Raw genomic sequence first — 23,825 nt, forward strand, 5'->3', positions numbered from 1 at the left:
TACAATCTACCTGAACGTTCTCTTTGCTCCTGAGGAACATGAAGGAGACTCTTCCCATGCTGAGAAGGAGCCATTACCCAATGTGACCTCCTGCCTCCAGCTCTGTCTCCTTCCAATCTCTCGCTACCCATTTCAAGCTCACCCACAGACTGAACTGCATTTAGCAGCACTGTGGGTATCAGTTTTCTCAGCCACCTCAACGATGACTTACACGCTCTGCCCCGACAGCCAGACTGATACAGCTCCACGTCACGTTCTACCTGCAACTCCCAGCTGGAAACTGGACATTATCCACTTGGTGTAATGGAACTGCAGTGCCACATCCACTAATTAACAGTCCCCTACAATAGACAGGCATTGATAGAGGTGACTGAAAAGTCTGATTCCTGGAAATCAGTCACATTTGATTTCCCTGATCCCTTCATTACTCCCATAAAGACCTAAGAGAGGAATTGGAAATCTCTTTTACACATAATCACAAAGCAATCACAGCTCTTAAGCAAGGCATCCTGACAGAGGAAAAGGATGTCAAGGAAGGACAGGAACCATGAGAAAATTACTTGTCAGAGAACATATTCCTAGACAAAAAAATGTGGAAAATACTACAATGTAAAATAGAATATAACTTACATTAAAACAACATGTGTAATATGTTAGCACTAGGTATCCATTTAACACCACAGCACATTCAAAGTCTGATAATTATCATTACTGAGGATCAATTTAATAATCTGCAGACATAACAGTCAAGCCTTCATTTAGATTTTGAAACACTCAAAACTAAATGTGATTTTGAACAATTCTACGGTCCTTTTAGTCGGGGAGATTTATTCACAGTGTTCAAAGTACACCAAAGAATGCTCAAATCTCTGCACTCAGAACAAAACAAAGGAACTGAACGGGTGTTAACTTCAGAAGCTACCTTGAGCTTTTTAACCACCAGCACCATCAACTATTTTCCTCTCCAAAACACACCCCAGGGACACCCACGACACATGCTGGTGCAGTGGAAATGGACCTGCCCAGCTAATCAGGATCATCCTTTTTATTTTTAATTGACCTTTTACAGCAGCAAAAGGTGAACGACACACAGAGATATTGCAGAAAGCACAAAACCATTAGGAATAAACCTCTGTCTCTCATTTTGCCTTCTCCGAACTGCTGATGGGGCAATCAGCCTGCAGCACATTGACACCACGGCTGCACTCAGCTGTAACTGCACACATCCTGCCAATGCTGCTCCTCACCCGTGTGGCTCAGGAGATAGACCAAGACTGAAGGCTAAATTCCCTGCCTCTCAGAGCTCCCTGTGCCCTCTGAGATGCCCTGAGGGTGCAAGGACACTTGCCAAAGCTGGCCCCGATGGATCGGCTGTATCCTGATGGAATGAGCCAGGCTAATTGGGCTGCCCAGGAAGCAGCAGGAGCCCGAGTGCTGGGTCATCCCATCCCACACCAAACGTGGAACACTACAAACCCTCTCCCTGTTAGTGGCCTCCCTATAAACAGCTGAGTTGAAGGAACAGGAATAATAATATTAATTAAAAAAAGAACAAAAACAGCCCCTCCAAGCCAAATCCACACCAAAAAAAAAAAAAATCAAAATTAAAATTTGAAGGAGAATAAAAAAAAAATGTAGCACGTTTGCATTCTGTTCAGTTTCACCGAAATCACTGAATCATAACATGCCCAGAGCAGAATCAAACAACTCAGAAACAAAGATCCTGAGAAAAAGGGGTGACACACTGGGCCACCTCCAAGGACTGCAAATCAAGGGCACATTGCTAAGTCAAACTTCAGAGAAGCCAGGAGAGCACAATGAAAATTTTTGGTGAGACCCCAAGACAGAGCTGAAAGCTGGACTCAGCAGGGCTTTCAGCATCCTGGCAAACACGACTTGAGCAGCTTTCCAGTGACTGCAGGGTCCCAGTGACCAGGACAGATGAGCACTCTGCCTTTAACTCGTCCTGTTTACACAGCCCTTCTTGCAGGAAACGGCTCCTCCCAGAGTCTAAGGGACCAAAAGAGTCAAGTGATCTTGAAGTACAGAGAGGAGGTGGAGGAAAGGGTGGTATGCTTTCCTATCAAAGATCATTTTTACTTAAATATCATTCTCTGTTGAGCTTAGACTTTTGTTACTGAGGCTGTAATTGACACTGATGAGCTTTGCCAAACAGCCCTAAAAATGGCAGGTCAGAAGGTACAATCTTACAAAAGCAGTACACAAGCACCCTTCTCTGCTTCCCGAAGGAGCTCAAAAGAAATGTATCTTTGTAGAGACAGTATTTGACAGAGATTTATACACTCAAGGAGAAGTGCTATTCTGCACTAAAGTAAGACCAGGCTGTGAATCTAGATACTCCCTTGAACAATTAATAAGCCCTCTCAAGTATTTTCACATCTGAAAGGGCTGAAAAGCCCAAACAGAACAAGCACTAAACACAAATAAATAAATAAAGTGCATCCGCATTGCTCTGTGAGGTCTAAGTTTTGCTCAAGGTCTCTTCCATGGACCTTTGGTGACTGTTCGGCTGGAAATTAAGGGCCCAAGAGATTTCTGTGCGAGCAGAAAGGGATATCCTGAGCCCCAGCCAGCAGCCTAACAATGCAGCTTCCAACAGCCAGGACTGTGTGGACTGTGCTAGGAACATCACTCATTACCGCCCTGTGTGCTCATGGAGTCTCCTTAAAATTCCACTTTAGCTGATAAAAATGTTCTATTTACAAAAGATAGTACTTTTTAGGCAATTTTAGTCTATAAAACCAAACTGTGACTTTTAATTAATTTTTAATTCTCAATATATTCAGGTAGTGAGCTTTGAAAGATACACTATGTAATACTAATATATTTATTATGAAAAAAACATTTTCACAATTTCCACAATGTAGGCTGTGGAAAGTCTATTTCTAACTTCACTTTCACGTGTATTTGACCTCTGACCAGTGTAACTTGAAGTTTTCTGTATGTCAATCTGTTCTAGGCTTAAAGGGGGAAAAAAAAAAATTCAAACAAGACAAAGCCCCCACCCAGTTTGTATTAAACTCTCATTGAAAACCTGTGCACGTCCCTCTGTTTTCTACCATCAAATAGCTCAAATTCATTTCTCGCAGCAACATCCTCTCTCCTGCCGGACTGTGACATAGGTGGAGATGATCACTGTGGGACTGGATCAGTTTCTTGGCACAAGTGGTTATGACGTACTTGCTGCTGCAGCCTAAGGTTTGTTAGCATTCCTTGTCCTAGCTGGATCTACAGCCCAGAGGGACGACTGAGGAATGACTGCAGAAAGCCAGTATCTGAGCTCTGGATTTCAGAATTAGCTGCATTTATGTCCAAGAGATGAAATGCTTCAATAACTTCTGTGTTATTGCACATTACTTCCTATTTGTACTGAAGCTCATAAAAGTAAGAAAGCAGGACTGCCTAAATTATAAAACTCTAAATTTTCTAAAGGCAGATCTTTACACTCTTAAGACAAAAGAATGTCCCATGCAACAGTTAAAGAGCTACAAATTGCTTCAAACTGAAAATCTCCAAGTTCTCTCATCTTTTGGTACATCTGGCAGTTAATTTGAATTAATTTTCATTTAACTGCAGAGACAGACTTGTTGAGACAACTACAAATATGAGTCTTCACACATGTATCATTCTCCCTGTGCTGTTTCTCACATTGGGAACTGACTGCTCTGTGTCATTTCTGCAGGGTCACTCTCCTGAAGTGCCTCGTGGTTTGTCAGCCCTCCCTGCCCAGAAGAAATCTGGGTGTGATCGTGGCTCATCCCCAAAAAGCTTCTTCATTAAAGAAACTGTGATTATATTTCATTTTTTCTCTCCATACTTCATTGGCCCTTACACTATCAGGAGGCAAAACACAGTCATTGAAACGCAACCAACTTATCGAGGGCATCAAAAATTATCAAAATGCAGAATGCTTGATGCTCACATTATTAATCCAATTTCTTGTTGAAGGAAGAAGCAAAGTTCGAGTAAGTGGTGAGTATTGATCCTGCCCTCAATAATCCAGATGTTCCAATGATCTTTGTGCACAGTTCCTCACCATTCCTGGAAGAAGGGAAGTTGTACTCCTAGCAAATGCTTAGCGGGCAAACGAGAATTTTGTCACTCTGACAAAACCTGACTCTGTTTGAGCCACAAGTTAGTAAAGTCAAAAAGAAAGGGAGTTGTTGTTGATCAAGGCTTCAAACAAAACACAAGTGTCCCTTCCTTTCTGTGCTAATTCTAGGAGGAGAAGGAAGTCAACACAATTAATGGCTGATAATCATAAAAATACTGTGTTACTTTATATAGTGCGGCATATAGCTTTCATAAACACTAAAAATATTTCATTCAACTCCTTTCAGTCAAGTCTGGATAATATTATATACTATCTTTGTTAGATAAACGTGTTTATTATGTGACTATTAGATTAGAGATATGTGACTCTCAGAGTACTAAGCAGTGCCAGAGAACATTAGGGAGAAATTATTTTTTCTGCAGACAAGTCATTGAAAGAATAAATTCAGTTTCTTAAGGTGACATATACTTTTCCTTTTTTTTCATGAAGCACCATGCACAAGGTATATACTGAAATCAAAAGGAGGAGATGAAAACTCACTGGCCTATATCTGATTCAAGATGGGAAATCCCATGCCCTGAGTATAAAGGCTACATTTCAATTACACCTGTGAAAGAACAATCAGTACTCTAAAATAAATGAAAAGCATGAATTGGATTACAAAAATGTAATATCCTGACCCCTGAAAACAACATGTCACTGCTAACAAATCAAAAACATCTCTTTCCGCAACATTAATTGGTCTTAAAGGCAATTTGTTGTGGAGACAAACTTTTAAAAACTTAAAAAAAACCCAAAAAAAAATCAGGATGGGACAGAAGGTAGCAGTGGGGAAACAAGCTCAATCTCAGTATCTGGAAACAAATTTGCACATTTTCTTCAGTTCAATGCAAACCTGGCAGATTTGTCAGTTTTACAACGTTCTCAAGCTACAGCTGCAAGGTACGAATATGTACAGGACATGGTATGAACACAGTATGATCATACACAGATTCCTTGGAACTGTTTAAGCCTGAACATCTCTGGTCTTTATGTTACGAAAGTTACCTAAAAAACACTTAAAATTTGTAAAAGCTAAACTACTTACTCAGTTAGGTGCAATAGCCAGAGGCCTACTAACAAATTAGGAGCAAAGGAAAACAAAATCAAGTTCATCAGCAAATCCAACCATCTTTGACTTGAGACCAGATTATTAGTAGCAAGTCCTCTATGACCTGACTTATTTTGGAGACACGTGGCTTCCATATGTTGTTTCTACTGTTGCAGATCTGCAAGTTAGGACATAAAAATTCTGTACAAATTTAGAGCAGGAAGAGTGAGACAGTGCTGAGGCTGATGCCCAAAGACTGGGAATCGATGAACAAATTCAGTTCCTCAAACAATAAGCTGCATAGTTGGACAAGCCAAGCAGCCTTCTGTGTACTTAATGGTCTTCCAAACCCCTTCACATTACAAACACAGTGCACAGAGGCACAATAATTCACCTAATAAGAGCAATTTGAAACTAAGCTCACTAATTTTTGCTGAATTAAGGCTGATAAGATGATGTTAGTAGAGGTCTCAGTGCAAAAACACTCAACAGTCTACCAAGAGCTGGATTTTCCTCCTCAGAAGTGAGTATATTTTCCTGTCTCTCACCCAATGCAGGAATCTTAGTAACATTTCTTCGTAAGCTGCCGCAACAGTATGTAGGTACTAGAAAAGTACCTTTTTCCCCCAGCAAAACACCTGTAAGGAAATAATGATAAATTCTAAAAGAGCACCCTAAACCATTCTGTAGCCACAAGCTATGCGGACCAATGCTTTCACGCCTCACATTCATCACACAGATAAATACTTTCCTCCTAAAAGGCTAATTAAATTAATCAGATTACCAAACTTTATTTAAGAAGACTATGGATGCTACTAAATTCATAAAATTTAAACCACACATATCTTGTCAGTAGACCTGTCACAGAATGCAAGAACCATGAACAGGAGTCACCACTGGAAAACATGTATTTGCCCACACAAGTAACCTATGGTGAACGTGTTTTTCTTCGAATGATTATGTTTACTGATTCGTATCAGTGAAAGGCAAGAAACATTTCCAGCGAGCTCAAGGCTAGTTCCCTGAGAAACAACAACAAAACCAAAAGCAAGGAGCAGCAGCAGCTGCTTGGCAGGACTGTGCTGGGATGATAACACGGTCTCGGGGCGCTCTTGCTCAGGCCATGGCATTAATTACTGGTGAGCAGAAGCACGGCCACAGCACTGACAGGTGCTCCACCTTGCCCAGCACACAGCCTGCTCTGCTCATGGTGCTCCCTGCCTCCACGCAGAGCTTCTCCACAATCAGTTCTGCAGGCACTGCACATCCTGAGCATTCCGGAACTAAGGAGTGGACCATGTCAGGCTATGAAATATGGACATCTAGGAAAGATCTGCGGACAGGACAATTTGATATACCACTAGTATAAAACTCTGCATTAAATCTACCTGAAGCTAAGCAATAAAAGCCATTTTATTTAATAACATCCACCCATTAATTTGAGTGACTCTTCATTAGCCATCCAGTTCTAATTAGAAAATTAGTATGAACTGGTTCTATAATTCATTATGCAAAAATCTCTTCACTCTCCAATCTAACAGACTCTTGTATATAAATAGGTAACACTTATTTTTAGGAGAATGGAAAATGATCATTCTGAATTAAAAAAAAAACCACCAAAACATTAACAAAGGAATGGGACAAAGAAACAAGCTAAAATAACACAAAAGTCTTTTTATACAAAGTGAAAAAAGAAGAATAGCAACCAAACAACAACAAAAAAATCAACCCAAAAGCCAAAAAAGAAAACCAACAAAACCACACACCCAACAAAGCCACACCGCATCAAAAACTCAATCACAAGCTCCGCTGTAACTGTGTCATTGTGTAGGTTTCTACACTTCCTCGGATAATGTTCCAGAATTGTTGGAAATCTGGACAGGACTCTCATGAGAAAGGCTTTCTGATGTTATTTAACTACTCCCAGGTTATAAGCCTGCCAGAAAAAAATTTAAGACCGGCCTTTTTCCACAGTAGTTTTGTACTTGGATCCCAACTCCAGCAAAAGAGGAGGAACTGCAGAGATGTGTGAACTCAGAGAAGGATCAGACACAAAACTTTCCCCATTCCTGACCACTGCACTATATGGTACAGCCTGAATTTTGGAGAAGGCCCCAGAGAACTCTGATTTCATTCGACTCACTTCAGCCTTTTCTGGTTTTGAAAAAAGTATTAATTTGTGCTACTTAAAACAAACACCTGACAGAACTCACAGTGCTATTTAGATTGTTACCAAATGGTTTTCTAATGAAGATCAAGGATTTCTGACTGTCTTGAGCACTGTGTTGTGAGCTGAACAGGAAGGATTCTTGCAGATTACAGATATGGCTGGTAAATAAAACAGGATGTTACAAAGGTTACCTTCCTTAGACAAAACAAGGAAAATACTGAAGTTGTTGAAGACTGTGAAAATGGATCTTTCATCAGCAACAACAATAACATGCTTGCTACATTTTGGAAGAGGGAAAAAAAAAAAAAAAAAAAGCCAATGTAACAACTGATTTTCTGTTACTCCTTAATGCTGGCAACAAAACTAGAGGCAGTTTCACTCCTGAAAACAATGAGATAACCACAACTTCCGTACATATATTTTGCACTTCTTTGCAAGAGATGCGACCTAGAAACAGGTGTTCTGAAAACCACACTCTGGAGCAGTCAAGACAAAATAAGTTAAAAGGTCTTCTGGGGGAGGAGGTTCTTGGCTCAACCACCTTTTGTGTTATTGACATAGGTTGGCTTCTATACTTTATAACAACATATACTCTCTGGTTCTATGGGGAGAGAACAGTAAGTTCTTCCAGAGGGTGGCAGAAAAGTGTAAATGCTTTATCTAAACATCTGTGGAAACAGACAGCTTTGGAAATGCTGCTTTGGCAAGTCCAAGACTCTTGCAGCACAGGAAAAGGAATGAAGACACTTTTGGTTATTACACAGAGATTCTGGTAGATGAAGAGTCAATAGGATCTGAGGAACACAAACCAGATTGAAAATAATTACTTCCATCTCTTGGGGCAGTTACCTTTTCAGCTGGGAATGAAGGTCCAGATGGTGACAAATTCCCAGGAGCAAAACCCTGGTTTGTCTTTGAAAGCTCAGGTTCTGCAAAGTGGGGCAGGAAGGGCAGCTGAATCTCTTCAAACAGAGAAGGTGCTCGATAACTTGGTGACCTTCCTGTTAAGCCCAAAGGGCCCCAAACACACAGAATCCATATGACCCGTGACATCATCAAACACTGGAAGCTGTTAAACAAATGCCCAGTGTCAGGAAACAACTATCTGTCTGTGACAAACTGAGTTCTTTCCTCTCTATAGGATTAGAACTAATTTATTTTCTATCAAAGTACACTTACAATCTTGATCTCTCTCATGGAAAGAAGCATTTTCAGCAATCACTTGCAGGCTACCCCCTCTGGAAATCCAAAAGAAATTTGTGTTAATCTGCTTTTTGGTCCCTTTTATTTTATTTTTGGGGAATGATATTCATCCAAAAATACAGTGCCCTTTGACATGGTCACCCTCTAGGAAAACCCAACTGATGTAAAAAATCTTCACCTGTAATCCTTTTGTCATGTTCAATATTCTGAGTATTTAAATGTTAAAAGTTAGAAGTTAAATGTTTAAAAAGTTACAAATGGATTCTGGAAATCCACATACATTTCTTGGAGCTTTTTAAGTTCAAAAAATCTGCTGGCATTCATCTACATAAGATGATGTGGTGTTTTAGGAGGAACACCTTAACTATCGTGCTGCAGTTAATTGAGACAGAAGTACTGTTGATTGGCATTAATTACTTGCTTCATTTTTACAGTACTTAAGCAGTGCACACGGCCTTTCCTATACAAATTTTTTTTAAACAAGTATAAATAAGTATTAGATGTGGTAAATAACTACTGAGCACTCTCTGTGGCACCCTCTGGGTTGCCTTTCAAAAGTAAGAGTGCTGTTGACCCAGTGTGCAAGACCTTTTCAGCATCACATACTTACTCTTCAATATTTCCTACTCATCCCTAGCTTTTTAAACCCCTCATTTTTAAATTGTTGCTGGATTTGCAAACTTTTGACCTCGCTTCGTGCTCTGAGCGTCACCCATACAGCCTCAGTAAGTATGAGGACTTGGTAAGCGTGCTGCTTGCAACTTGAAGGATTCTGTAGGATTGAAAACTGAAAAGCCAAAAGGAGTCGGAGAGCTGAGGAAAAACGATCGGTCTCTAATGAGCCATTTGTCAAACCGAACAAAAGCTATGCAGCTTACAAACGCTTCCGAGGAGCAGCATTAAGTGCAGTGTCCCCCACTGTCACCTGGACACGTCCCGTCCTCAGTGACGGCTGACAGGAGCATCCCCGCCCTGGCTGGCGTGCAGAGGAGGCAGCCGCAGCCACGCCGGGGGATCCTCGGCTGCCAGACTTCCCCTCTCAGCCCTGACCTGCAGTACCCTCAGTCTGCCACTCCTTTGACTCTCCTACACAAATACAGCCCAGGATCCCAAAACGGGCCGTGTTTATTCCAAGAACACAAAGACAAACCATTCTCACACCTAAGAAAATGGTGGGTCTTGATCAAAAGTTGAAACATTTTCATGCAATGCCAAAAACAAATGCCGTTTTCATCAGCATCTCGAATCCCTGTGGACTGGTTTCTGGTCTATTTTACTAACTCCTGGATCCCAATGCCAAATTCATGCCTTCTCAAATCTGACTGAATCCTCTCTTGCTTGAAGTCCTTATTTCACATTAGCTGGAAACCTTCTCAAATGTTTGCAACTGTGCCCATTACTAGCTGTCTTTCAGGGAGAGAGTTAATTTCACCACACACAGAAACTGTCCACAGTTGCTTCAACTAGGCACTATTTTTCATCTTTGCCTTTTAAATCAAACTGAACATTTGGATTTCATGTGTTGGAAACTATGGAAAATACCCTATGGGTCAAATAGCACCACTGCAAATAAGCTACTTTCTTTTCAATATCTGAAAGCAATATACTTTTCTTTTAAATGATCTACCTAAACTTTCCAGTACAACAGCCCCACCACAAGAATATGTGATTTCATTTTGCTAAGTACATTAAGGCTAATTTGCAGTTCAATGGTGAAAAAAATTCCTGACTTTTTTTTGTGTCATTACCAATGATGATAAATAAATACCCAATACTCACAAAACCCATAAATTTATTATAAATATTGAAAAGAAGCTTTCCACAGAGCTATTAGGAAAAGAAAAAAAAAAGTAATTTCATTAAATTGACCTTTGCTATAAAATGAGCAGTTCATAGCCTTACAACACCAATTAATAACAGGGTGCTGACAAATAAAACAAGCTGGTAAATATGAATCTTGTTCATAACAACATTGCACAAGAAAATATACTGTAATGACCCTGTCTGAACATCCTGTAATAGCCCATTGTTCCTCGCTATTACTGTCATTCAGCAATTTTTTTTTAATTGCGGATGCGTGGCGGCAGAGGAACCAACGTGGGACTGCACGTGCACAAATCCTGCCCCATCCTGGGGGTGAGGAGATGGCCCTGGCACCCCTGGGCTGCTCACTGCATGTGCAGAGCTGCACAACAACCCCACTTCTCCGCACAACTTGAATGAGGCAAATAAAAATATTTAGTGCTTTAATGATTTGTGAACTGGCGAGAAAGCAGAATCCTTTTACCTGTAAGGGGCAAATCACAGGAACAACAGGAATGAATAATGGAAAAACCATAGCCTTAAATTCTTAGAGACTGTGGAGTCTCTGAGTAGAAGAAATAGGCAGGTATCCTTCTGTTCCACAGATCAAGAGAAAGGGGGCAATAAAGATCCTTCGTGTGTGACAACTGGGTATTTCACCTGCTCTCTGTGTGGGGAAAGATGAGCTAACTTAGTCCTGCAGTTACTGACACCTTAACTAGACCACAGACTGAAACCACTCTGGTTTCGCTATCTAATTAAAACACCGAACAGACAACTGACTTATTTCATAGTTATTTCACAACTATACTGTGAATTCATGCCACAGACATAACTGCAAGCAGAGGTTTCTCACCAGTTAAAGGAATCTGTTTATCGAGGTCTGACTGAGCACAGGACACCTGAGTGAGCTTTGTCTCTGCAATAAGAGTCACGCTGAAGTCAACATCATTCCCTTTACTGAACTGTTAAGTTCACTTTCCTATTTTAAGGGAACAATATTTTAAGGTTCAGACATTTCTTTTTCCTTTGTGCATTTGTACTCCTTGCTACCAGGCTTCATCGCTTTATTGTTAATTAGTAGTCAAGGAAGGATGAGTTGGACAGCATCCCACTTAAAATCTGTAAATGTTTAAAAATATAAAAGCTCAGAATTCTACGAAACACAAGGGATAAAGAAACTGTAAAAACAAAACAAAACAAACCTCTCTGGTTTAACAATTTCCACATTCCTGTATGGCAAAATGCTGTCTTTGAACGCTTTGGTTTGGCACACATGCATTCCCTGAGGAAGCTGAGGCATCACCAATAACTCTGTCATGCCAGTCTGTCTTCATTGGACAACATAAATTTCCACAGAAACTTCTCTCCCCTTGCCTGTGCTGACTTAGAAAGGGTTTTGGTCCCTAAAATCTGCTTTGAGGCAGGGCTCTTTGGGTGCTGCCGCCCCACAGCTGTGTACCCTGGAGGTGGCAGCAGCCACTGCCATGCTCCGGTGCCCCAGTGCCCCCGCAAAGACAGCACAAGAACTCTGCCAGCCTTCCAACAAACCCTGAATTACTGCCATGTCCTTCACTGGTCTGTAATGTGACTCTAGGAAAAGCTTAGCATGTCAGCAGGCTATTTTATCCCTGCAGCCCTAAATAAAATGTGTCCAGTTAAACTACATTGTCTGAATTCTTCCCTCGGATTGCACGAACAATTTTCAGAAGAGAGGGATCTTCTGTAGAGGAAGAGCTCTACTTGTGCAAGCTCTTCTGAAATAATTGAGGGAGAAAAAGGGAAAGAAAATCTAGGCCTAGCAGCTATCTCAGAGGGTCATGCTGAAAGGTTAAAAACATCTGAGTGATTTTCCGAGGTACTCTCGAAATGCTGATACAGCACATCCAGCACGTGGGGTTGGGGGAACAAAGGGCTCTTAAACAATCGTGCTGTGACTTCCATAATCAACACAATAACGGCACTTTAAAGAGTTGAAGATGGACCAAGATCATCTCCTTTAGTCAGAAATTAAGAATTTCCAGAATGAGAAACTAAAAATAACTTGAAATGAACACAACTGTACTCCAGACAGAATTGTTTGAGCTTCCAATTATAAGCATTGCTCCTGTTTTAGATAAAACCCATGCTGTGATATCAAATAGATATGAAACAAAAAATCTATTTTCACTGGTGTGTAATCTGCGACAATGTAAATTGCACTTAGGACATAACACACAGAAGATTACATCTGATACAATCTTTCACACCTTCCCTAAGGAAAAACAATGGAGGGTGAGATCCCCTGGTTCTGCAGGACAAGGAGAAGAGTGCATCAACCGAGTTGAACTTGACGGGAATTCTTACTCTTATTTACATATTGGCTTCTAAAGTTCTTCTTTGCTAGGACTATAATTTTTCCCTGTTTATTTTCAGCAGAAAGGCTTTCATTTCCTGATGCACATACAAAATTAACAGATTAGAAACGCTTTTCTTTTTTAAAATCCCTCTTTACCCACTTCTTCTAAAACTGGAAAGAAAAAAAAAAAAAAAGGCAACAAAACCCCAAAACAAAACAAAGGAAAAGACCAAACCCTCCCCCGCAAGCCCCACACTACGCTGGCACGAACGTAACCACAAGAAAGGCTGCAACTCAGCTCAGTGTTTAAGTGCCTACTTAGCCTGTGCTTTTCTCCCCACTGCTGCCAGCCACACACAAACCCAGCGCAATCCCGGTGGCCTTCCACGCATTTTAATGCAATAAACAACGCATTTAATAAAGAATGAAGAATGCGCGGTGGCAGCCACGCAGGGAGAACTTGAATAGCACTCAGGAAAGAGCCTTAATTTGGCTTTCCTGGACTTGCTGGAGGTAACTTTTTCCCCAGAACACACTAAATCAATGTTGAAGAGGTTCCCGATGCTTTGTTACGGCACACACGTTCCGCAAGAAACGCGGCTCTGAAGTTCAACACGGTCATTTATGGAAAGGGCTCCCACCCCCACCTTCCCCTTCCAAGAAACTGGACATGTGAAGACAGACATTTCTCTGCGAGGAAGGATAAGGCAGAGGTTAATTTCATCTGCATGAGCCAGTATAGGATAAGCTTTTGGAAATACTGTCAAGCCACATTCTTAATGCCTGGCAAAGTGACTCACTCAGAGTCATCACAGGAAAGGAAGCTGAATAGAATCAAAAACGGAACAGGATGGGGGCTTAAACAGGAGAAAGAAGTGAGAGAAAGGAAACTGGATTGTTCAAAGTAGGCTGAGGTTACAAGTTCTAGCATGAGATTATTTTTAAAATAAACATATAAAATATATATCTGTAAAAATACATACGCATATATAAAATACATGAATGTATGCGTGTATTTATTGAAAAAAAGTTTCTTTCCATTTAAAGAGAGAGACTTGTGTTTGTGGATTGCCTTCCAAGGCTGCCTGCTGAGGTATTTGTTTCTGTTTAAGGTGGCATTAACATGGTCTGGGAAATAAACAACAATCCCCTCTAGAAACATCACAAAATTTTAACAATCGCGTTCCTGTTCCACACAATATGAAATTCTCAGAACATGGAGCACCACACTCCTGTAAAAATCCACCGCAATACACCACCAGGACACCATTCCCTAAAGAAACACTAAGCAATAAGCTAGACACTTTTTTTCCCCCACACCAAAGAATTCATCATTGACTTTTGCTTGAAACTCCGTGAGATGCAGGAAAGTTTCTCTTCTCCAAAGGTTTTCCTGAAGAAGTTTGGATGATCAGCCAGCTCACTCATCAGTTTCAGGTAACCCAAACACACTCTGTAGACTGTCTCAATACATAAACCACTTACAGAAGCATCTCCTTGACTTCATCACAACTGAAAGCATATTATTTGTGCAAGAGAACGCCCACCAACAAAGAGAACAATTTTGGTCCCTAAAGAAGATGATAAAATTTTTTTTAATATCATCAAGGCAATATTGAACTGAGTCACAGCTCTTCATGTTTCAGTCACGTCACCTGTGAGTACAAGTTCTGACTGTATAATCCCATATCAATGACTGTCCTTTTTCATGCTCAAGGGGACACACAGAAAGATGAATACACCCATGAAACCATGTAACTAAAAAAACCAACAAATTTCAGACTTAAGCAGGCATGGCTGGTGAAAAAAAGATTCTGGAAAAAACTTAGAATAAATATTAGAACAAATACTTCTAAATTCACCTTAAAAAACTTATTTCTGTTTTTGTAATATTTCTTATTTAATCCCCAGAGTGACACCTGCTGGATTTCACTAACTGAAGCAAAAGGGCATCCTACAGAATATTTCAGGAAAATAATTGCAAAAACGTGTCATTTTAGTAATAAAACACAGTGGAGTATAATACTTTCCCTCCATTTAGGGTACTAAATAAACACATAGATGCAACCACAAGAAGGAAGTATAATGTCTAAAGGTCTTACTCATTTGTGAAAAATATAAAATTTCTATCTAGGAAGGATTATAGGACACAACATTTGGCGACAAATTGTATTAGTTTCTGAAAATACTAATATGGAAAAAATACTTTTAATTCCTAAAACAAATGAGTTCGGCTATAACAAAAATGTTCTCAGCACATCCTTTGTTTTGCTTTAATGAAACTCTAAAGTTCTACCAGAATTGTCAGTACTGGGATAACATAACATCTATGAAAATTAATTGCCCAGATTTTACCACTGTAATGATGGAGGAAAAAAGTAAGGAGAAAATCTAAATGATAATTCAAAGAGCGATGCTTTATGCCCGTATAAACATTCAAGGTTGTGCAGCTTTCAAGCAGAGAATATCAAAGAAAAGGTGGAAAACATAATGCAGTTTCTAGGAACATAAAATATTCAGCCTAAACACAGCTGATGGTAAACAACAGTGTATGAGATAGGTGTAGGTGCTTTGGACATAGTAATCAAAAGAGGAAATTTACTCATTTCTTTGTTTTGCTACTTGCTCATGGTATTACATGGAAAGTCAGACTAGTGTAGGCTTCATTAAACAAAATCATCACTAATTTCTGGGGGACAGTTTTTCAAACATAGCCTTCATGACCCAGACATAAATCCAGAAACACAACATTGTTTGATTTTCTAAAATCCAGTTAGAATGGCCAGCTACAACTTAAAAATGGCTAAAAACTGCCAGGAAATGCTTGAGTGACACCTAGGATACACTAAAAGGTAACAGCCTCAGACACACATGCAAATTTACCACAAGAGTCTGATTTCTTTTCTTGAAGGGAGAATGTGGCTTCTCTCATGGAAAGTCTTTTTTGGTGCATTGCAATGAGTTAAGTCCATTTCAGATACATGTTTCCAAAGAAAAGCAACTCAAAATAAATCACTTTTGGACAGCATATACTGCAGAAACGATTGAAAGTGTTTGCACAGAGCTAGGGCAGAAAAAGGATGACTTTGCTGGGAAAATGTAAACAGTATAAACAAACTTGGGAGACTGAAGCATGAGAGACAACTGTTAAAACAAAACTTTGAAAATGTGAAAGTTCAGCCTTTCAGTCCTGCCCACATTCTACAAGAGAAGTGGTGTTGCTGAAGAGAAATGGTCTAATGGAACCCAATTCCAGTAGATCTTCCATTGTACCACACTGGCTGTGGAATTCTCCATTAAGGCAACAGGTAAGAAATTTTCTGCTGCTCTTTGTGCAAGCTTTTTACACTGAAAACATCAGAACCGCCACCACGAATACAAAAAGTAAAAATAATGGGTTGTGTCCACATACAGAAAGCTTTCTCTGTTTTGTTTAGACATTAGAAAGTTGCAGCACTCAGATGTATTCAATTCAGACTATTAGCATATGTGATTCCCAGTTTTCCAAACAAAGGATGAGGTCTAGGGTTAATTTACTTTGAAAGTTTCTTTACAAACCTATGTTCTCTCTTTAGTTGCTACAATGGAAGTTAGCATGAAATGGACCTGCCTATGTTGTATGTAGGAATAATATCCTAAAAATATTATTATATGTCTAATACACACAAACACATATAAAAACACACTTATTTTACTGCCTAGAAGTTTTTTGTTTGCCAACTCACATCTGTTTGGATAGTAGCAGTATTCACTCCTTTCTCGACACAACAATACCAAGGATATAGTTAATTCCAGAGCTCTGACAGTTGGCTACACCAAACACTTAAAATACTTCCCAGGGACAGAGCAGTCCATGAGCAAGTAAAGACTGTTTTCAATAAGTGCAGGGCTTGGCTGTGGAAAGTGCTGCACATGAAAGTCAGTGGCAGAGCTTCCCAGGCTGGCAGAGCAGAGGTGGCCAGGGCACTGAGGCAAGGCAAATATTGTGTGTGTGCCACAGGAGCAGCAGCTGGGCAGAAGCACTGAAGGGATTTTGGTACCAAATCAAGAACATTGTAAACACATTGGCAACAGATGGGAATAACTCTTAAGGAGAAGTCCTGCTTTGTTTTCCTAACTGCAGACTTGGACTTCTGATGGGAGAAATTTCCTCAGTGGCTGTAGTAGATAGCTTATGCTCAACATTGACTATAGCAGTGACTAGATATACCTCTTTTAAATATCACTGTATACGTGTTATCATTAAAAACATATCAATAGTGATAGTTTCTTCCAAATGCCCATGACTCAGTTGGAATTGCATGACTTCATGGACTTCTGTGTGTGTCCAATCCTACCCAGCTCCTGCAAGAGCCAGGAACGCTCCAGGAGAAAGATGATTACCTCAAATGTACACAATACAGAAGCAAGTTAGTAATTATATGGGTATCAAAGGAAATTTGTCAGTGTGCTTTCTTCCCTTGGATTTTGTTCTTGATTATATCCTGGTCCACGGAACAATCCTGTATTCCAGGACTAAGTCCTTTTACTGACCAAGCACTGGTCACCCAGTGAGACACATACGGAGTTGTGTTTTCCAACTGGAGTGCTCAAAAATCACAGAAATTACCAAAACAAAACCCAGCTTCCAATGGACAGCAGAATGTAAGTGCCTGGATAAGTGATCTATGCATAATTCCTTCAACAGAGAAATACCCACATTTAGAAATGTCTTGCCTTTTGACAGTAGGTAGAAAAATTCCCACTGGCTCTCAGTGGGGCAGGATTTCAACAGTTGTGTTGTATTAAGAGAAGCCTATTCAAAGGGACAAGCACTACATCTTTTAATGCAGAGAAAGACTCCGACTGATCAGAAATTCAGGGTGCAGTAACATTTGATGCTGAAAGGGCACACATAAAGCAATTCCTGAACCTGCAATGTATTTTAGATAAGCAGGTACCTAGTTTTGTCCTGTAAAAAGTGCAGTCACACTGTTCTATATCAATGTCCTGCCTGCCTTTGCTTAACCTGCAAATAACATGGATTCTGACATCCAACCTGCAAACATGCACATGCCTGGCACATCCTCTGTGGGCAGACACACTTCAGCCTACACCAGTTGCTTGTGAAGAACAAAAAATAAGAATCTAAATAATCTAGCTTACATACTTCTAAAGAGAGTTGTTCCCACTGATAGAACAACAGAAACATCTTTTCTGTGAAGTGCCAGCTCCACTGACTTAGTGTCACCAAGTGCCTTTTGTGTGGAAGATTTCCAAAGCTGGATAAAGACTTTGGAATTGCTCCTATATGCAGTGAAATGAGATTTTAAGCAAACTGGAGAAGAAAATACTGTGCAAACACAGATCGCTATTTTTAATTAAGGATTTCAGACAGCAGCACAGCACGTGTAGTTTAAATGAAAACACATCTGTTTTCAGGTGTGGTCTTACACTGATCTAAATCTAGAGTGTCTCATTCCAATGCACCGAGAGGAGCTCAGATCCAGAGCACATCCCTGAACAAGTTTCAGCTGTTTGCTGCATTATTAGTGCAAGGGAATGACAAGATCCCCACCAGGCACAGTGAGACTGGGAAGTTTGCACTGGTGCAATTGTAAGAGCAGCAAAGTCCATCCCCAAGGTACCTGGCGTAAGTTTATTATGGCAAAGAGGAAAAAAAAAACAGAAAAAACTCCCTCAGTTATCTTCATAATTATTTAATTCTCTTCCCTTATAAACTACATGGATAACTGAAGGATTCATTGTAGATCAAATCCAAGTGCAATTTATAGCCTAACAAGATTTGTTTTCCCGGTTCTATGGTTCCATTGCTTATACACACGAGCAAATAACTAGAATTACTGCACTACAACCTCTGCACTGCAACCGCATTTGTAAACCCAGGGGTGTAACATCTGTTTTGGAAGGCTTGAGGAGTGACAAGACTTTTAACTGCCTATCAGCTGGTACCTAAAGGCTCGGAATCGCACACTTGCCACCGTTCAATAGTTTCTCGAGGAAAGGAAAAGCGGGCAATTGGCTGTCAATAAATCAGCTCGGTGTCTGCGGTCAAAAACCTCAAACAGTAACACGCCGGCACGCGTACAGCCTTCGAACCAAACCAACTTTTCCCCAAGCAAACAGAAAGCCCAAACAAAACCGCAGCTTTACCTTTTAAGTTGTGTAATTACAACACAAAACCTAATTATGAAACAACTCAAGTATGATCTCTTTCTGGTACAATAAGTTTAGAGCAACACTCGGTTAAGCAAACCGACACCACTTTATCACTTAATTCAGCCTCTATTGAAAGAGCTGCAGTTGTATTCAATTAGTCTTAAGGACCCTTTTCAAGCCAATGAGACTCTAATTCTCTCCAGATGCAAAGACAGAAATTTGGTTAGTTAACGTTAGAGGTTTCAGGCAGAAAAGAACCACCCAAAGCGCTGATTTGGGCATTTCATCTCCTATCTATTTATCCCACCAAGCACAGACGATACCACCACCAGCTATAGAATCAGCCCAACACCTCGCTCGCTGGAAATAAGCGGAGGTTTTCCCCGCAGCCTGTGCCGGCAGGTCCCGTGTCCCCCGCCGAGGCGAATGCCGGAGCAGGGTGTCACACACGCCTTAGCACCGCGGCGGCACGGAGCCGCTGCCCGCGGGTCAGACAATGAAACGCACTCACCGCGCTGAGCTCCTGCGAGAACGCCTTCAGATAAAGCCGCGGGAAGCAGCCCCGCTCCGTCCCTCGGCGGCCCGGCTGGCTGGCTGTAATCCAGAGCCCGCGGCTCTCCCGGCGGGGCAGCGCTGCTGCGGGAGCGCCGGGAGCGTGTCCGATGGCAGCGCGGAGCGGCGGCGGCAGCAGCGAAACATCAGAGCTTCCTGTTACATCACCCGACCCCGCCTGCGGCCGGCCTCGGGTTGCCGTTCTCTCCGGAGAGGCATGTCCCGGGGAAGCGGGGCTGCCGCCGCTGCCATCCGCACCTGGCCCCGCTGGCCCGCCCCAGCTCCCCGCCGCGACCGAAACCGCCCGCGAAACCGCTCTGCTGCTGAGCGACGACACCACGGGGCCGCTCCTTTCACCTACCGAGCCCGGGGGATTCCGCCTCCTCTTCCCGCTAGACCCACAGAAACAGATGAGTTTGGACCTTTATCCAGAGACAAAGAACATGCGAGAGCTGCATTCGTCCTCACTCTGACCGACCCGACTCACCTCTGATTTACACCCCATATCGTAAGGGCTGAAAAGCTCCACACAGAAATACTTTATTCCTCAGATGTAAAGCAGCTGCCGAGGTCAGATTCAAACTTTCAATTTCAAGCGGGTGCATCATTTACAGTGCCACTTTGTTTTGTACCCAAGGAAAAAAAAATCGTATTTAAGTAAGTCTTTGAACCGTCAAGGGTAGGAAAAACGGCAACAGGAACATTATTATTGCTGATCTCTGCTATATTTTTCTAAACACTATTGATTTGAAAGCACAAGTATGAATGGTTTGAAAACTACCACGACTGAGGACAAAACAAAATTAATAGCAGTCTTTCTACTAGCTTCAAAGAACATTGTACCAGAAAGTAAAAAGGTTTCCTTGAAACCATTTGTCACATTTTTTATACAATCAATTCCCTGTGCTATGGACAGAATCTGTGCCCTCTAAATCAATAACCAGTTACTCCATGCAAAGGACAACACTATGCTGAACAAATGGGGAGTTCATGGAGCATCAAACTCAAATTATTTGAACACCTGTAACACCAGTACTCCATAGGGAACACCCTAAGAACCTCCCCAAAGCCACATTGTCATACAGATCTATCAAAATTATACCACTGAATTGGGTCATAAAACATAAAATGCTCTGCTTGTTTCTCACTACCTGTCACTTATCCACTTTTTTTTTTTTTTTTTAAACCAGCAGAATCACTTGTGGAATACACCATGAACTGGATAAAGGATTTCATCTGGGCACTGAAAACATTTTCCTCAAGAAAGAAAAACAGCAAGAAACCCAAAGCTAAAGGGGAAAACCCCCATAAAATAAATAAAAAACTTCAAAGAAAACCCAGCCCCAGTCCAGGGTCAGGAAAAATGGAAGAAAGAAAAGAAGACCAGGGATACTTCAAATCCAAATGGCCCCTAGACAATACAGTTTGTGAAATCCCACTCCAGGGTTACCAAAAAAAGCTAACTTGGATACTTATTTAGTACATGTGAGAGCTGGTGCTTCTAGGATCTCACATCAACAGGAGAATGTTTGAGTTTCATAATCAGTGAAGAACTAAGGACTGGCACTCTAACCTCTAGGCAACATAAACAAGTATAAACTGAGGATTAACTCTGATTCTGAACAGTGATGGAAATTAACATCTCTAAAATAAATGATGTCATCTCAGGTAGAGGAATTTCATCAGGAGTGAGCCTGCTGGCATTGCTTCAGACCAATTAGGTCTAGGTTGTAGATTGCAACAAGGTACATTACATATTCGTAACTTCCAGCCAAGCACACACCTCCAAGACAGACACTGCACAGGCCATGTTTGATTTGGCTTATCAAAGCCAGTAGAGTTTAGCGGGGGCTTTTTTGGGTTTGGATGGTTGGTTGGTTTTTTACTTGGTCGGTTGCTCTGGGAGGTTTTGTGATTTACTTTTACAAAGTTTTATATCCTACAGGTTTATGTAACATTAAAATTTGCTTACAGCTACCCTGCAGGTACCCGGGCCCCCTCAGGTGGTGCAGTTGGCGCTGCTGAGGGCAGTGGTCCCCCGGCACTGCTGCATCTCCCCGTGCCCTGGCTGCGAGCGCGACAGCGAAGGAGAGAGCAGTTCAGGGGGACCTAAACGTGCAAACCTACCTGCGCTGGCACCAAAGAAACCAAAAAAGGGAGAAAAGAGGGTAAATCCAGTGACTTGCCCCTTTTCCAGCGCAGCGATCCCGCCCGGCGCTCGCCGCGCCGCTGGCGCCCTCTGGCGGCCGCCCGGGGCACAAAGGCAGGCGGGGAAGCTGCGCACGAGGATTTACCTCCTTAATTAATTCAGGAATTAATTACCCTGTGTGAGCACCCCCTAATCACAGCGTACAGCTCTGCTTTACCTGAACCTCGCTCTTTCCTTGGAGACACCACGGTTGGGAAACGTAACCCTTGGGTCCCCTCCGCTAGGTTTGAAAAGGTAGAAGCTGGAAAGATGAAGACTTGCTCAAAATGTAAATTAAAAACTATCAACTTTGAGAGAGTAAATGGATGGGAGATGCAAGGAGAAATGCTGGCTCAAGTGAACTGGAAATAAAACTAAAGCAGGGGGTAGAAAATAAAAAGGAGGAAAAGAAGGGCATACCAGTAAAAATGTGAAGAGAAAAAAATAACAAAAGGAAACTCTATTTTCTCAAAAACATGTTGTTTCGTAATTTGCACGGGTTAAGAGCACATACCAAGTCGTTGCAGGTCTAATGATGTATGGAAACTCATCAAACCTCTGCAAAATTGCTTCAGCCTGCTGGCTGTTATCATACAGCATGGGAGAAAATTCACCTCACCCTGCATTTCTCCTCCAAAGCAACTGGAGCAAATTCTGGACTGAGAGGACCGGATAAATGGACTCCAGTCAAGTGGAACTGTACAGTCACTGTAACACCTTAGCACTGCTTCATGTCCTGACTGCTTCACCATTCTTTTCCTGTGTTGTGCCTCAAATATCCTCCTGCTACCTTCATCCTTTAGTTGTCTTTGGGAAATACGTAGATCTTCTTATTCTTGGATTGTTCTGCAGCTACAGGAGGTACAGGAGCAAAAAGAGGTGAAGGAAGCAGAAGGGCACAAAAGAAACTTCTTGTTATGTTAAAGATGATATCACATTGCAGTTTGGACTTTTTTATGGGAAAAAAATAGCTCTATGTATTGTAGAGCTAAACAAAAACAGCTGGGTAGCTGGTGTGTGGTGGCCAACCTGAGTGCACACACAACTGAGAGGAGCCTGCCCTGTCAGATCAAATCTTGATTATCACTAGGTTTTTTTACAGTCTGTGACACTGCAGTCTTGATTCTCACTGCAGATGAATCACTATGAAATGTTTTCTTAGTCAATTGAAACAGAGGTACTCTTGAGATGCTCATGGTACAAATTCTCTTCTGTCTCAACAATGACACAAGAGAGCTCTCACCGGATCACTTAATTACTGTTATTACAAAATGGACTACAGCAGCACAAGAAGTTTCTTCAATACAATGTAAGTGGGGTAGGAGAGGATGGGAGAGTACCTGTCAGTCCTATCCTAGCTACAGCAGTCCTGCAGGAGTCTGCACAGTCCTGGAGCAACTGATCCCTCCCAGGGAGGAGACCCTGCTAGTTTGCAGTAGAGCTCAGCAAGAAGGAAGCTGCCGAGAATGGAGAGCAGCCCCACAGCCAGGGTTCTGCTGGGACAGAAAGGATGATTTTTTTCCTAGATTATTTTCCCCTGTGGGTTTTGTAGGTGTTGAATCCAAGCAGCCAGGGACAAGTTGCTGTAACAAGAGGGAGTCTGAGTGAGAGACACTGTCATGAAATGGACAAGAATCATAAGACAATCTGCATACAAACTCTTGGATAGGATTTTCTTTCCTATCCTTCTATATCTATTGTCTCATTTAAAAACACTCTGTCTTAGAACATTCATCATTCTAGTTTGTAATCTAATCAATCTTACAAAGTTTACAGAATCCTTTTCAGTGTTTTTGGTGGGACAGCTTTATGAGTTTCATGGTCTTTTCCATGAAAGCCCTAGATGTTTTAGTTTAATTCAGTCACTTCAGCTCTGTCTCCCTTTGAGGTACATCATCTAATCTTGCAATTATGTAAGTTTTAATACTGGGAACCCATGGAAATATTTTATGACTGAGAATGGGAGATCATCTATTTTTACTGGCTTGACCACAAAACACAGACAAGGGGAGGTGCAGACATTTGTGCCTCCACCTTCATCCCTAGCCAGGCAGACACAAGCAGTGTCAGTGCAGAAGCAGGGACAAGTGCAAATCCTGACCCTCCCACCCCAAGTCTTCCTAAAACCACTCGCCTTGGGGATGCCACACGAGCTGCTGCACTCAGGGAGGTGCCATGGGACAAGGAAAGGTCTGGGAGCAGTTTAAACCATGGGTTCTCCACTTATCTGCAAGGACAGATTCCAGC

At 41.5% G+C, this 23,825-nt stretch overlaps 1 protein-coding gene across 1 annotated transcript in view; it reads right to left on the reverse strand.

The window, feature by feature from the left end:
- CALCRL (calcitonin receptor like receptor) overlaps nucleotides 1-19,460 on the reverse strand; it is a 63,271-nt gene extending 43,811 nt beyond the window's left edge. Inside the window, exon 1 of the mRNA XM_066322504.1 lies at nucleotides 19,350-19,460. The gene's annotated coding sequence lies outside the window, so the exon portion shown is untranslated. The remainder of the gene's footprint in view (nucleotides 1-19,349) is intronic.
- Nucleotides 19,461-23,825: the final 4,365 nt, after the last annotated feature.

Source organism: Sylvia atricapilla, chromosome 7 (assembly GCF_009819655.1).
Source record: "Sylvia atricapilla isolate bSylAtr1 chromosome 7, bSylAtr1.pri, whole genome shotgun sequence".
NCBI lineage: Eukaryota > Metazoa > Chordata > Aves > Passeriformes > Sylviidae > Sylvia > Sylvia atricapilla.